Source organism: Fukomys damarensis, unplaced genomic scaffold (assembly GCF_012274545.1).
Source record: "Fukomys damarensis isolate Sample0158 unplaced genomic scaffold, DMR_v1.0_HiC HiC_scaffold_39, whole genome shotgun sequence".
Classification (NCBI taxonomy): Eukaryota; Metazoa; Chordata; class Mammalia; order Rodentia; family Bathyergidae; genus Fukomys; species Fukomys damarensis.
Window position 1 is genome coordinate 47,805,154 of NW_022900951.1, and position 15,016 is coordinate 47,820,169.

Genomic DNA, 15,016 nt, shown 5'->3' on the forward strand with positions numbered 1-15,016 from the left:
AGTATTCCAATAAAAGTAGACTCTACATCAATCTGTTCTTCTCATCTATCATTAGTCTCCATTTCAAACCTCCCCCTTAATGCCCACCACTACTCATCCAAACATCCCCTATTCTCCCCTGCGCCACTTCAACTACCTCACTGCAGGGCAATCACAAGTAATAAACTGTAATAGTGTGTGTAGAGAATAGACCAAGGTGAGGAGAGAGTATCAGCAAGGACTGTCATATAGAAGTGTTGTAAGATTGAATCTGTGGCTGTTGTTGTAATAAATAAAAGCAATTTTTTTGGCAAAACACAGGGACAGAGTTGAAATCTCTTAAAGTAAATAACAGAAGAAATAAATACTAGCACTGGACATATACAGCTAAAAATTACTCATGGGGAGGCAATATCATACTGAAATTCTCCATATAAGCCAGAGGATCAATATGTAGAACATACAAAAAACTCAAAAAAAATTTAACCACCTAAAATTAAAGACCCAGTCAAGAAATAGGCAAGAGAAATGAGCAGACATTTCACAAAGGAAGAAATACAAATGATCAACACATACATGAAAAAAATGCTCAACATCTCTGGCCATTAGAGAAATTCAAATTAAAGCAACACTAAAATCTACCTTACTCTGGCAAGAACAGCAATCATTAGAAAATCAAACTATAACAAATCCTAGCATGGCTGTGGTGAAAAAACCCTCTTGCATTGTTGATGAGAATGCAAACTACTACAATTATTATGGAAATAAGTATGGATATTTCTCAAAAACTGAAATTAGAAATTTATGTGACCCAGGTATCCCCCTGCTAGGTATCTTTCTTCTCCAAAGAGCTTAAGTCATCATACTACAGCAGTAATGCATAACAATATTTATAGCAGAACAATTCATAATAGCTAAATCCTGGAAGCAGCCTGTATACCAATCAACAGACAACTGGATAGAGAAAATGTGGTATTTATATAGAGAGGAATACCACTCAGCTATAAAGAAGGACACGCTTGAGACATTTGTAAGAAAATTAACACATCTAGAAAATACCATGAGTGAAATAAGCTAAATGCATAAGCTTAAATAACATAGTTATCCCTCATTCAAGTAAGGCCAATGCAAACAAAGAAAATGATAAAAGATGGCTAGAAAGGGACAAGGGAACAGATCTGGTGCAATAGGGAAGTGGCCCAAGGGAACAAGAGCGAGGGATGAGGAGAAGGGGAAGTGGAAGTGAAAGGAAGAAAGATGTACCATGTACAGAAATCTAATAACCTCAGTTAATGTGAACAGTGTATGCCATAGCATGAGCTAAGACTATATCAACAAGTACAGAAAAGGGTATAAGGGACCTAGAGGATGAGGGAGGAGGGATAGAGAAGGGAATGGGGATTTTTAAAAAAGAAACAAGCTGTACCGTGTACATGCAATCACTCCTCAAGATGATTGTAAACTGTATGAGTTACAAACATGTACTAAACAAATTTGCCAATTATTAAAAAAACATAAAAGTTGTACATATGATGGGTACTGTATAATGCTTGGTATATGTGTATACTGTGTAATGTTTATATTAGGCCATTTATATCACCAAATATTTATCATTTTATGATTAAAAATATTCACAGTCAAAATACATTATACACATTGAAACCGCCTCACAGAACTGTGAGACTGGGTGGGGGAGAGTGGGTCAAGGGGATGATGAAGGATGTGATTAAAGCACATTATGTGCATGTACAAATCTGCCAAAATGAAACCTATTAATCTGGTATAACCAATATGCACTACTAAAAATGTGGAAAGAAACCTTTCAAAATCATTTCTTCCAAATTTTTCAAATGTACGGTACATTACTGCAATAGTACCCCAGAGCTTCTTCCTCCTATTTAACTGTAACGTAGAACCTGCTGATCAGCCTCACTCCATTCCTACTGTCCTAAGCCTCTAGCAACCACCATTCTACTCTCAACTTCTACGAGATAAACTTTTCAGGTTTCACACATGAGTGATACCATGCAGTAGTTCTCTTTCTGTGCCTGATTTATTTCATTTAATGATGTCTAGTTCCACCCATGTTGTTACAAATTATAGCATTTCATTTTATAGCTGAATAGTCCCCCCTTGTGCATATGTCCAAGTATTCTTTATCCATATATTAGTCGATGGACACTTGTTTCCATTTTTTTCTTATTGTGAATGGTGCTCCTCACTATGTCTTGAACTTATTCTGCACACTCTTGTCTTGGAACCTTTCCAATTACTGTTGTTTTTGTCTGACGAGCTCTTCCTCCAGATCTGTGCAAGTCTCACATCCTCTCTTTTCAGGTATTTGTTCAAATGTCACTTCCTCAGAGAGACATCTTTATTCATTCTAGAATAGCACTTTCAACTCATTCTTGGTTTCTGTTCTACTTTGTGTTTCTTTGTAGCAATTCTCATCAATGAATGGATATGTTATGTATTTGTTTATTTTTCCTGTGTGTGTTTTCTTTATAAGATTGTGAGCTCCTTGAGGGCAAGGATCTCGTTTGTCTTATTTGCTGCTGTATCCCTGAATATGGACTAGCACACAGCAAGCACTCAGTCATTGATTGCGGAATGGGTATCCCAGACAAACAGAAGAAAATATAGACTCTGTTTCAGGGAACAGTGGATAATAGAGGCAGGGAATGGAGTTATGGAGAAAAGGTTAGTGTAGGTGGGTAAGCCTAGCCAATCAGGGGTTTTGAACTAAAGATTCAGTGAGCTCCTGTAGCAGCAAGGAATGTTTGCCATGGAAAATGCGAAGCCATGGATAAATCTCATAGAGATAGATCACAATTGGCCTTTGAAGAGTGGGAGTTTAGTGTCCTAGAGAATGTTAATACAACTCTGTTGGAGGCAAGTGCAATAGTCCCCATTTCACAAACAGAGTAAGTGAGGTACAGATATTTAGAAAGTTATTTGATCAAGGCAGCAGCTTTCCGGAACATTGAGGAAGTTATATGCAGCTGGCAGAAGAGACTATTTAGAGTAGAAGTGTTTCAAGGTAGCTGAAACAGTACTGCCATCATTGGGCTAGTGTGGGGGTTGGTTGAGCTGTCACAGTCCCAAGGTTTTCTCAGGGAATGGGGAGGTAGAATGGAGCTGGTCTCACAGTCTGGGATCTCTATGTATGTGCTGTCTCCAGCCAGCATACTTTCCACAAAGTCTTCCCAAGAACATTTCCTCCATCCTGCTTTGCCTAATTAAAAAAATTATTTGGTGTTTTTCCTATTGAAGTAAAAATCCAAATCCTGCCTGAATGTTTGGCTATTGCATCATTTGACCACCAACCAGGTTAGTCCCCATACTACACACCATGCCTGTTTCTGTGTGTGTTGTTGTTTTGTTTTTGTCTTTGGTTACCTTGGATCCCCATATACAATGATCTTGGTCTTTTCTACTCTTAACTGTCTGAAAATCCTGCTTGCAGAAAGCCATCATTAACAACCTCAGTGCTTCTCCTTTGTATCTCTGACTAACTCTACACTACCTTCTCTAACCTAGCCACTCTACAGGGCAGGGCTAAGAGGTGTTTGATGGTGCAGTGTAGGCTCCAGTGCTGCTGTTTAAGGCTGTACAGATTTTTTATGGCTTAAGAACCTTCCCACTAACAGTGGTGAGGACAGCTGAACAAGGGCAGAAATTTTGCCTGCATTGGGCTTAATAATCCGTTAGGTCTTAGAGTGTCTCTATCAAAAGTCAGAGGCCTTTTTGTAATTTGCATTAAGGTATTATATAGGTTAATGAAAACTAAACTTTCCTTCCATCTGTTCCTCCTCTCTTGTTTGTCACTTTAACCAAGTCCTGATTATCTACCACATCTAATAAGCAGAAAAAAGGTAAACACCATTAATATTTGTGTACTTCCCACATACAGTCAGATTGTTTCTCCCTCCATTGATCTCTGAAATCTCACCACCAGTGCTATGTTCCAACTTCAGGAATCCCTCACATGGACTCTGCCTCCATTTCCTTAGTTTCCCAGGTTCCTTGTTGGGCTCTCTAGTTCACTCCTACTTCACTGTTGTCACTCCTTATTTACAGCCTCTCCACATCTCCTTATTATGGGCCACAGTTACAACTAAAGTAGGGTGCACATGCCCCAGGGATGCTGGTGACAAATCAAGGAGTGGCACAAGAGTATTGACATTCTAGGATTTTTTTTTCTCATGCTGTAGTGAATTATATTTATATGCTTCATAATATATTTGTTCTGGAATATATTTATATAATACATAAATTAGTAAATATGCATATTTTGGGATCACATGATCAAGTTTTTCTTGATAAGTGTTCAAGCACCAAAAATGGTCTAGAGATCATTAGGTAAGTTTCAAGTACGTACTCTAACATTAGAAGTCTTCCACAGCATAGTCTTTCCTTAAATCTTAAGTTTCATTTCTGACTACTCTACTGCCTTATCTGTCCCCTACACTCCAGTGAATCTGAAGTACACGCGGTTCCCCAACAAGAGAATCTTTGTGTCTTTATTCATTTTGTCTTAGTTCCCCAGCCCCCACTTTCACTCTGCTTGGTTGGTGATCACCTCACATGTCAAGCCTCAGGGAACTGACCAGATTTCCTGTTCACCCTCATCATTTCCACCACTCCGCATTCAAATTGCTCTTTCCTCCTAGCATACTTTATTAAAATTATCTGCTTCCTTATGACCTTCACTGATCTGTGGACACGTTGGGAGCAGGGACTGTGCACAACCCATCTTTCTCTTTCTGTTGCACCCAGCACAGTGTAAGCCAGATAGTCAGCATCAGGAAACTTCAGTTTTTTTTAAAAAGCTAATATTATCAAGTACTTGTCATGTACCTTGCACCGATTTTAGCTAGATTTCCACATATTTTAACTAAATTAGGCCTTGCAAGTCAATCTTGATTTTATCTCCATTTTATAGATATGTAAAATGAGATTCAGAAGTGAAGTAATTCATTCTGGGTTCCATAACTATCAAAGCAGTATTCGTACTCAAGAAGCCTGACCTCAGAGAACATCCTTTAAATCACTACATTCTGCTGAAAAAGCAAACAATAACGAATGCATGTGCAAATGAATTAAATGCTGAGTTTGGATGCTGATTTACACAGTGAAATTGGAGATAAAGGTTAGATGAGACAGATCCAGAACAAAGATGGCACCATGTACCTCAGCATATGGATTGAACAAGACAAAGGTGACCACAATGTGGGCATAACAAGACACCGTAGTGGAGCAGCTCATCATTATCAGCTGAGAGAGAAGACAGGAGGTAGTTTAGGTATATTCTGCCCTTGGTCTAGATGGGCTGCTATTTGGGATACCAAGATTCCCAGTCTGGCCTCAGAGTACTGTTAGAGAAAGTGAGGCCCAGAGAGGGATCACCCATTTAGTGGATCTGCCTGCTATTTCAGTAAACTTTAGCAAGTCTCAAAACCACAGGCTTGTAGAAGATCATGAACAAAAGAACGTCTGGAGCCAGGTATGGTGATGTACAGTGTTAACTACTTGGAGGCTGAGGCAGAAAGATTTTAAGTTCAGGCAGCCTAGCCTGGAAATAAGTTAGAAACAAAAATAGACTTAGAAATAAAAGAATAAAAGAAGATTTGAGATATAGCTCAGGGCAAAGACTTGAGTTCAATACCCAGAGCTGGGAAAAAAAATACCAGTTCCTATAAATCTCCTGGCAATCTTGTCAAAATTCTGATTCAAGAAATCTCAGATGAGGCCAGAGATTCTACCTTTCTAACAGGCTCCTAGAGGGGGCGGTGGCAGCTGCTGTTGCTGCTGCTGGCCCACAGATTTCTATAGAATGAACATAGCACTTTAGTAGAGCTTTAGAATATAGCCGAGTGGCTGCATTAATCAAGGCTACTCTTTGTAAAGGACCATGATAAACATATAGTTTTTCTTCTTTAAGATTCCAGGTATAAAGAATTGCATTTAGTAAGTGCAATTGTGCACTGCAATCATGATAAATATTTGACATTCACAACCTTATTTAATCTTCACATCTGTCCCATGAGCTAAATACTATTATTACCCACTGTTTATAGCTGAGTTAACTGAGTCCCAGAGGCTGAAGTCATACAAGTAAAATATCTTTTCCTCACTTTTCCTGAAGTCATGGCTCTGCCACCTACACATAAAGAAATTTAGATCATTTCCAGTAGGGGGCAGTGGGAAATGAAGACAATTTGAGATCAGATGGACCAAGGTTTAAATTCTGTCTTTGTCCCTTCCTTATCTTAACCTCTAAGCCTCTTTTCCTCTTGTTAATGGGGATAATAACAGATCCTTGCTCCCAGGGATGCTGTGAGGATTGACTTGAATTATAACTCTGAGACCCCCTCATGCAGCATCTGACCCCTGGTGCAGCTCAGCAAAAATTAAGTATTTTCTCTGGCTTTAGCTTCTTAGTCATAGGACTCAAGAAACAGCCTGAATAACCTTCCCCTGGTCCCCGCCACCACCAAGAAGCTAATTTCCTCACAAATGTTGGAACTTTGTTCCATCTTCACAGAACTGACCTTTGTGTTTGATGAGGAGAGTCCAGGAGGTCCCTGGTATGTCAGTTCAAGGTGAATTGTCAGCAAAAATCTGATACAGATGAGGCACCTCCAGTAAGACATGGTGCCACTTTTGGCCTGGTCTGTTGTTCACATCCAGAAGATCAGAGCTTTGATTTCCAAACCCTTGCTCTTTTTAAACCTCCAGGTATTCCTTCTCTTGAGAGAGAGGTACCATATAAGAGGTCTCTGAATGTGGCATTGAGGCCCACACAAGCCAGAATTGTCCAAGAGCTGGGACTGGCATTTTGCTGGAGAAGGGCCAGTTCCATGCCCCGCCACCTTCATCTAGCTGTAAAACGAATAGAAACTAAACATACCAGAGTGCTGGGTCTGTCTGTTTGCTATGTTGGCTCAGGGTGGGGTTTTTCTTTCCTATAAACATCCATTGGAGCCCAGGAACTGCAGCCAGAGAAAGATCACTCAGCTCTGATCATCCTAAAAAGATAGTAGAGATGAAAGAGAGGCTGGAAACACAAATCTTCAATCTTGGACTTTTCTGTTACTGACTTTAATCTCAAGTGAAAATAGATTTATTCATGGTCCCATAGCAATTTAGGGTCCTAGAGACAATGAGGTTTGCAATTCCTAGAATAGCGAAAAGCCAAGGAAGGCCATGGCAGAGCTCACAAAGAATTTAATGCAGTATTTCAAAATGCAAATTCTGGACTCAAACCATCTGGGGTTAAATTTCAGTTCTGCCACTTATTGACTGTGTAATCTTAAGCAAGTTAACTTACTTCTCTGTACCTACTTCACAGAGTTGTTGTGAACATTGAGTTTGTACCTTTGAGAAGCTTGGCATGTGGCAAATGTTCAGTAAATGAGACCTGACAAAAGTTCTTTGACCCTTCAATGATTTGAGTTGGGGTGCGAGTGGACAGATGCATTGTTGAGTTGCTCTGGATTCAATAACTACAGGTCCTATGGAACATGGGGTAAAGAAAGGTGCTGAGAAAAAGAAAGTACTTGGAGGTCTGCATGGGGTAGGGATGGGTATCAGCACGCCAGACCCTCATCTTTCTCCTTTCTACCAATAAGCATAGAGAACACATGCAGCTCCTGTGCCTACTTTCATGGGCAAAAACTTTGAAGTCATTTTACAAACTATTCCCTGTTACTCAGTTTTTCCCTATGGCATTTGGGATTGCATAAGAAAATCTTTTCATTATGGTATATGGGGGTCCCAAAGCCCATAATTTGCCACCTCCCCCAAGTCCACATAAATTTCTTCTTGGAATCTCCTCACTGAGGAGAATCACAGCTAGAGAACAGCTCTGGTTATACAGCAACAGAGAAAACCCACATCATCTATTAGTCACTTTTTCTTACAGATGAGTAGACAACGAAGGAGTCTCAGGCAAATAAAGAAAAGGCCTGCAGCAAGACAGCAAAGACTAAAATGAAGAAATAGGAAAACTAACTGAAGTGCATTGGGAAATTCTGGAAAAAAAGAGAACTTCAGGAGAAAATGATCTCTCAGTGAGATTGAAGAAGATATCACATGCATAAAATAAGAACTAAGAGACACGAAACAGGAATAATAAAAAAGACTCCTCAGAAATTGAAAGTATGTTTCCAAATTTTTAAAAATTCAGTGACCAAACTGGGAAATAATATTGAGAAAATCTCTTAAAATGTAAGCCACCCCCCAAAAAAACCCCCAAAGAAAGAAACAGAAAGTGGGATGAATGTAAGACATACAGATCAGTCCAGTAGGTTCAACATTTAAATAGTAGGAGTTCCAGACTAATAAAACAAAAACAATAAAGAAAACTTTATAAAAATTATATTTGAAGTTGATTCCTACAGCCAAAGAAAGATTTCAAAAGTAAGTGTCCAAGAAGAGTGGATCCAAGAAATAGTGGATGCAATTTAAGTAGTCACTGCAGCAATGGTCCTTACTTTTACCTTTTTCATTCCCTCTTCTGTGCTCTATGAGTTTATTTTCAGATCCTTTAAAAACTCAACTCAGGAGGCTAGGGATGTAGCAGAGTAGCTCTGCTTCTGCCTGGCAAATGCAAGGTCCTGAGTTCAAATTCCAGTACTGGGGAAAAAATACACCTCAATTCAGATCCTCTCTCCTCTCTGTTCAAAACCTTTGGTGGATCCCACTATGGTTTACACATTGCTGTATGACAGGTGTTGGTGAAGTGAGCCCTCACTACATATTTTATTTCATTTCTTATTAGTTCCATCTCTTCTTTCCTCCACCACTCTAGCAACCTTCACCTTTACATTCTTCAAAAATGCCAGGCATGTGAAAAGTGCCATGTACAGTCCTGCCTCAGGGCTTTTGCACTGACTACTTTTGCTTATAAGGTTCTTTCCACAGGTATCTATTTGGCTTGCTCTCTTACTTCATGTAAACCTTTGTTTAGTAGCGATTTTTTTTCTTGATCAACTTATTTAAAACTTAAACAACTTTCCACTCAGTGGCATTCTCCATTCCTTTTACCCTGATTTATTTTTCCCCATAACACTTTACATTTTAACTTGTTATGTATTTTACTTATTTATTTGATTTTTTTTCTCTTTTCCTCATTTGAATCAGTTCCATGGGAGAGAAAGTTTCCTATTGTCTTCTTCACTGCTGTAACTAGAACAGTGAATCCCAGATTCCAGAACAGTGCCTGGCATACACTAGACTCAATAAATATTTGTTGAAAGAGTGGATAAAGGCATATAATTCAAGGAAAAAAGAAAAGCTATTATAGCATCCCCCCTCTTTTTCTCTCTGTGTGAGCAACAATGCAAGAAAGTCATGGATAAGTACAGATCAAAATAAAATATAATATGACTATAAACAAATAAATGAATACGAGAGACTCTATTTGACCTTGATTCTAGAAACATTCTACTTTGAGAGGCCCAAAGATTCTGACACTGAGCTTTTAGAGAAAGAAGTATATTCCTGGGTCACTCCTTGGCTAGATTTTGAAAATATTTACATGCCAAGATAATGTAAATGCTGTCTGTTTATTGGTTTTCAGATTTTGAAGTCAATCTGGAGAAGCTAAGCATGGGAAACCTTATTGTGACTTCACAACAAAATGTAAATGTTAATAATTTGGGTAATATAAAAGGAAAGATTAAATTGACAATGTGTATCATTGAATGACGGGGGAGGGCAGTGGCCCTAATAACCTTGTCCTAAAAAATGGGCAATCAAAATCATTTGCCAAAAATGAATGGAATAAGAAATAGAGAACAATTACAAAAAAAAGAAATAGAGAATTTTTTCTAGCTACAACAATAATCAAGAGCAAAAAAAGATATATTGATGTTAACCATAGAGAGGAGTGGAAGGAAAAGTAAGAAGGTTATATACATAAACAAAATCTTAAATTGCCATCTTGGGGAGTCAATAGAATGTTGTCTAAATGTTCTAAGCTGGAAGATATTGTATATTGTTATCTAACTTTGGAAAGGAGCCACTGAAAGAACTAAAACCAAAACCTCTTAGCTTTGATTGGGTAGGATGGAGATAGGAAGGATTTAGGCAGGTGACTATTTTATTATATGCTTTTCTGTAGTGTTTGATTTGTTGGCATGTACTCTCATGAATTTAATTAAAATCAAATGTTGCAAGCTTCACTGAACTCACAAATGATACTTTATGATAATATCTAAGTGGACATATAGCTATCCAGTTAGACTTGCCCTTATAAATGAAAAGCCATACTATAATATACCTATATATATTTATGAAGAGGAATGGTATATTAGTCTATTTTCTTTGCTATTACAGATGCATGAGGCTGCATTTATAAAGAAAAGAGTTTTATTTAGCTTACACTTTTAGATGTTGAAAGTCCAAGATCAGGTGGCCGAGTCCATTCTACCTTTGAAGAGATCTCTGCTGCATCACAACATGGTGGATGGAATCATTACAGGAGTAGTACTAAAAGGAAAAAATCCTAAGACAGGAAGCCAGAGAGATTCAGGGGGCAGGTTAACTCTTTTTATAACAATCTACTCTTGCATAAACTAACCAAGGTCCTGAAAGAGTTACACTGATCTTTGCCAAGGGGGGAGCCTCTGATGATCTAATTACCTTCTGTTAGACCCCACCTCTGTGAGACGCCATCTCCAGCTAAGGTTCTAACATCTCAAGACCTCCACTGAGGCCCAACTTTTCAGCACACGAACCTTGGGGACACAGACCATATCCAAATTATAGCAGTTGGAAAAAGTATTCTGGGACTTAGATTATTGGACAAAGCCTAGAGTAGTGGTTAAGGCTCTGGTTTCTGGCATCCCACTGACCTGAGTTCAAGTCTTCTCTGTGCCACTTAGTTTATTTGCCTTAAAGAGGGTACCTTTCTCATTCCTTAATGTTACCCTCTAAAACAAGGCTGGTGTTTTTAAATAGGAATGTAAGCCCCTTATAAGCAAAAGCCACCTATATACAGATGCGTACTACATAGAAGGACTTCATTTTCTGTTGAATAGCCCTATCTTGCTTCATAGGCTTATTGTGAGGAAGAACTCAGTGTATAAGGGGAAAGGTAAACTGCCCAGGCTAGGTTTGAATAATCCCAGAGTGCTGGGATTACAGGCCTGAGCCACCACACCTGGCTTCTAGATTTCTAGAAAATTTGGCTTTCATGTAACAAAATGGTCATTTTGTTTTGGATAGCTAGTCCTTAGGGTTTAGAGTGCCACAAAGTAAATTAAAATAACTTACATATAAATTGAGGAAACATGATATCCATCAGCAGCTCAAAAGAGAGACACAGGAACCTGGAAATGGAGAGGAGTAGAGCTGCCAGTATATTGGGGGTCAGAAAAAGCCCATCAGGCATGGAGTGAGGCTGATGTCCAGGAAAAGGCACAGTTAGTAAGCCTTTCCCAGTGGTAGGAAAGGCTATGGAAATTTAAAGAACAAAGAAATCTAATGTTCAGTTTTAAATCTGTTGTGTTGTACAGCTTAGTGACTAAAGAAGTAAAAGACTTGGAAGGAAATTTTTGCTACCCTCTCCTGGCATTATCTCTAAAGTTTCCAAAATTCGGAGATACTGATAATCTAATTTTTTGGAGGAAGGGAAATATACTAGAACAGGATTGGTGGTGGAGATGTTCTACACTTCCCATTTAAGCTTCAGGGGTCTGGTGTTTCAAATGTTCCTGGATTACAGTTTCATCCTGACATTCTGCACTAAACAATCTTTAGACTGTTTTTCCTTATGTAATGGTCTAAAATGCCTGATGATAGCTCAGATTTTCATCCTTCTCTGTAATTAATACACGAAACTGATATAATCTCAGGTATATTTGTGCTGACGTATGGATGCTGGAACTAGGCCTCAGACCTAGAGACCTCTGTTTTTCAGTTGTGTGGGTAAATGCTAATGATCAAAAGATTCTCAAAGTTCACAAGCAGAAGATAGGTGGAAATCTCTAGTCAAAGGATGAAGATTGTGAACTAATTTGTTTTTCTCCTGATAAGTTTGCCTCCTGTTTTATGATCTCCAGGGTATAAAATAAAGAAGGGATTTTATAGTATTGTGTTCTGAAGGTCATAGAACTGAGAAGAGAAGCTTGCATTTAAAGACCTTTAAGAATTGCCTCTGATAATTTGGGACTGATATTTTGCTGTACCTGCATGAATCTAATACTTTCAAAAGTTCTGACTATGTTACTTAAGGCCATAGATATGACTTAAAATATTGTGGAACTTCAAATTCTGGAAGTTGTAGCACAGGGTAGACATAATGGAGGAACAGATCTAATAGAGGTCATTCTATGGGGAAGAAATTGCATGAGCAAAAGTTCCTAGGCACAAGAAGGCAGGGTGCACCTGGTCATAGATCTGTGCATCTGTGTTCTATTTAAGTGGAATATAAGTAAACTGGAAAAATAGGGCTGGATTTTTGGGAGAGTCTTCAAATCAGCCTCAGACATTTCTTGTAAAATTACTCATTGTCATGAATACTTTATCTACCATCCACAACTCAACTCACTGCAATCAGGAAACTGCTGCATAGGATAGACTTAGAAATAGTAATGGCTTCAATAAGGCACTCATGTAAACTCATTAAAAGAAAGCCAGAAGAAGGCAGTCCATGGTGGCTACATGAAATTCTTAGAGATCTAGTTTCTGTTTAGTTTATTGCTCCACCATCTTACGACTCTAGCCCTCAAGGTATTTATTCCGGGAATCGAAAATTATGCATCCATCTAAAAAATTAAATGTTCTCCTACTAGGGAAGAAGAGGGGAATGGATATCAGGGTAAGTAATTAGCAATTGATGTCACAAATATCTCTACTGAAAATATTTCTTTAAAGGTCACCAGAAACTACTATCCAATTGTCAAAATTTCCTCAACATTTTGAGGGACCTTACTTTTTTCTTTTAATCTCTTGGAACCAGTCTGTGCTACATAGACTTTTCTTTTAAAAAGTCTCTCTCAGCTGGACGTGGTGGAGCATGCCTGTAATCCCAGCACTCGGGAGGCGGAGGCAGGAGGATCTCTGTGAGTTTGAGACCAGCCTGGGCTACATAGTGAGTTCTAGGTCAGTCTAAACTACATAGTGAGACCCTGTCTCAAAAAAACAAAACGAAAAAATAAATTAAATAAATAAATAAATAAATAAAAAGTCTCTTTCCTTGGTTTTGTGATGCTTCTTTCTTTTTTTTTTTTTTTGTATTTCCTTGATCACTCCTTATCAGCCTCTTTAATGGGATAATTTTCCTCCACTTTTATCAGACGTGCTGCATCTCTTCTAGCAGAATGCTGGGTATTCTTGCCCTTTCCATGAATTAAAGAACCATTTATATGTTGATGATGCTCAGATCTATAATCCATGTCCAGACGGTTTTCCTAAGTTTAGACATTTATATCCAACTGCCTGTGGGACATTTCCACCTGGATGTCCCATACATGCTCCAAAATCAATATTCAGCTTCCCTCAAATCCATTCATCATTTAGTATTACATATTTTAGTGAGAGGTCACCATCCAAGCTCTCAAATCAGATCCCAAAGAGTTCCCGCTGACATATACCTCCTCTTAACCCCTCCCTCCACAATCCAATTACTCACGAAGTATTACTGTTTATTTCTTTACTGTCTCCTGAATTCAATTATTTCTCAATAACTCCACTACTACCACCCTAGGCCAAGCCACAATTATTGTTTACCCGGATAATTACCAAGCTCTTTGTTATTCTCCCTGTTTCTGTGACACATCTACTCCATACTCTGTATGACAACTAGAATGCTCTTTGTAAAACACAAACTTATGTCATATCCATGCCTAGAGCTTTTCAATAACCCCTATGTAAAAGTCCTTATCTTGGCATTCAAGGCTTGTTAGGATTTGAACAGATAGGAATTTAGGGCAGTAGAATTGGAAGAAAAGGAAGGGCTAGATCCAGCATGGATAGGAAGAAAACCTAAGAGGCAAAAAAAGTGGTGAGGTGAAATCATAAAGTTGAAGGAAGTAACAGTTCAGAGGAAAAGAAGAAACAGGAGGCCAGAAACCTACCTTGAATATGTGAGAAATGTATGTGTGCATGCATGTCTTAAATTATTCATAGATCATAGGTATCCATGATATTTTATTTGCTTAGTAAAGGAAAATGTGATTTTTTGAAGCAAGAGATGTGACCATTTGAAGTCCATTTGGATGCAGAAAAGATATTGAATGTTATTATTTTTGCAGCTGACCACTGGGCTAAAGCATTCTATGATTTCTAATATGTTTTAAATTAATACTCTTGGTGTTTCCAGGCTTACATTCACATAGTCTGTAACTAATGATTCTTTAATCTACTTTCCATTACTTTTACATCTATGCACTTTTTGAAAATAAGCTGACAAATTTGATATTAAAGTGGAAGACTTTTGTTAGCAAACGCTACCATAAAAATAACAAAAGGGACTAGGATGTTCCTTGTAGTATTGTTGGTAACAGTGAGGGGACAAAATGAACAATCCAAATGTCCATGTAAATTGGACTATCTAAATAAATAATGGGATGTGTATACACCAGATTATGCAGCTATTAAGAAAATTTGCACCAAGGGAAAGATATTTAAATATATAACTGGAAGAAAAGAAAAAAGCAGGTCACAGAATAAGAGGAACAGTGTACCATGTGTAGGGATAAAATCTCCCAAATTAGTATATGAATAAAAATCTGGAGGAATATATAAATGAAAATGTTTCTAGTGATTATTGCTGGGGAATGATATAAGGGTGGGCTTTCATTGGTCTGTTACATATTTATGCATTATTTGGGTTTTCAAAAAGACAACACATTACCTTTGTAATAAGAAATATATAAAAATAAATAAATGCAATGAAGGAATCGCTTTCAGCGAGTGGTATGGGTTAGAAAGGCTTCGGACTGATCCTGGTACAGTGGCATAAGCATGAGCTTTGGCGTCAGACAGCCGGAGCGGGGCCCCATTGCCCCACCCCTCACCTCCCCAA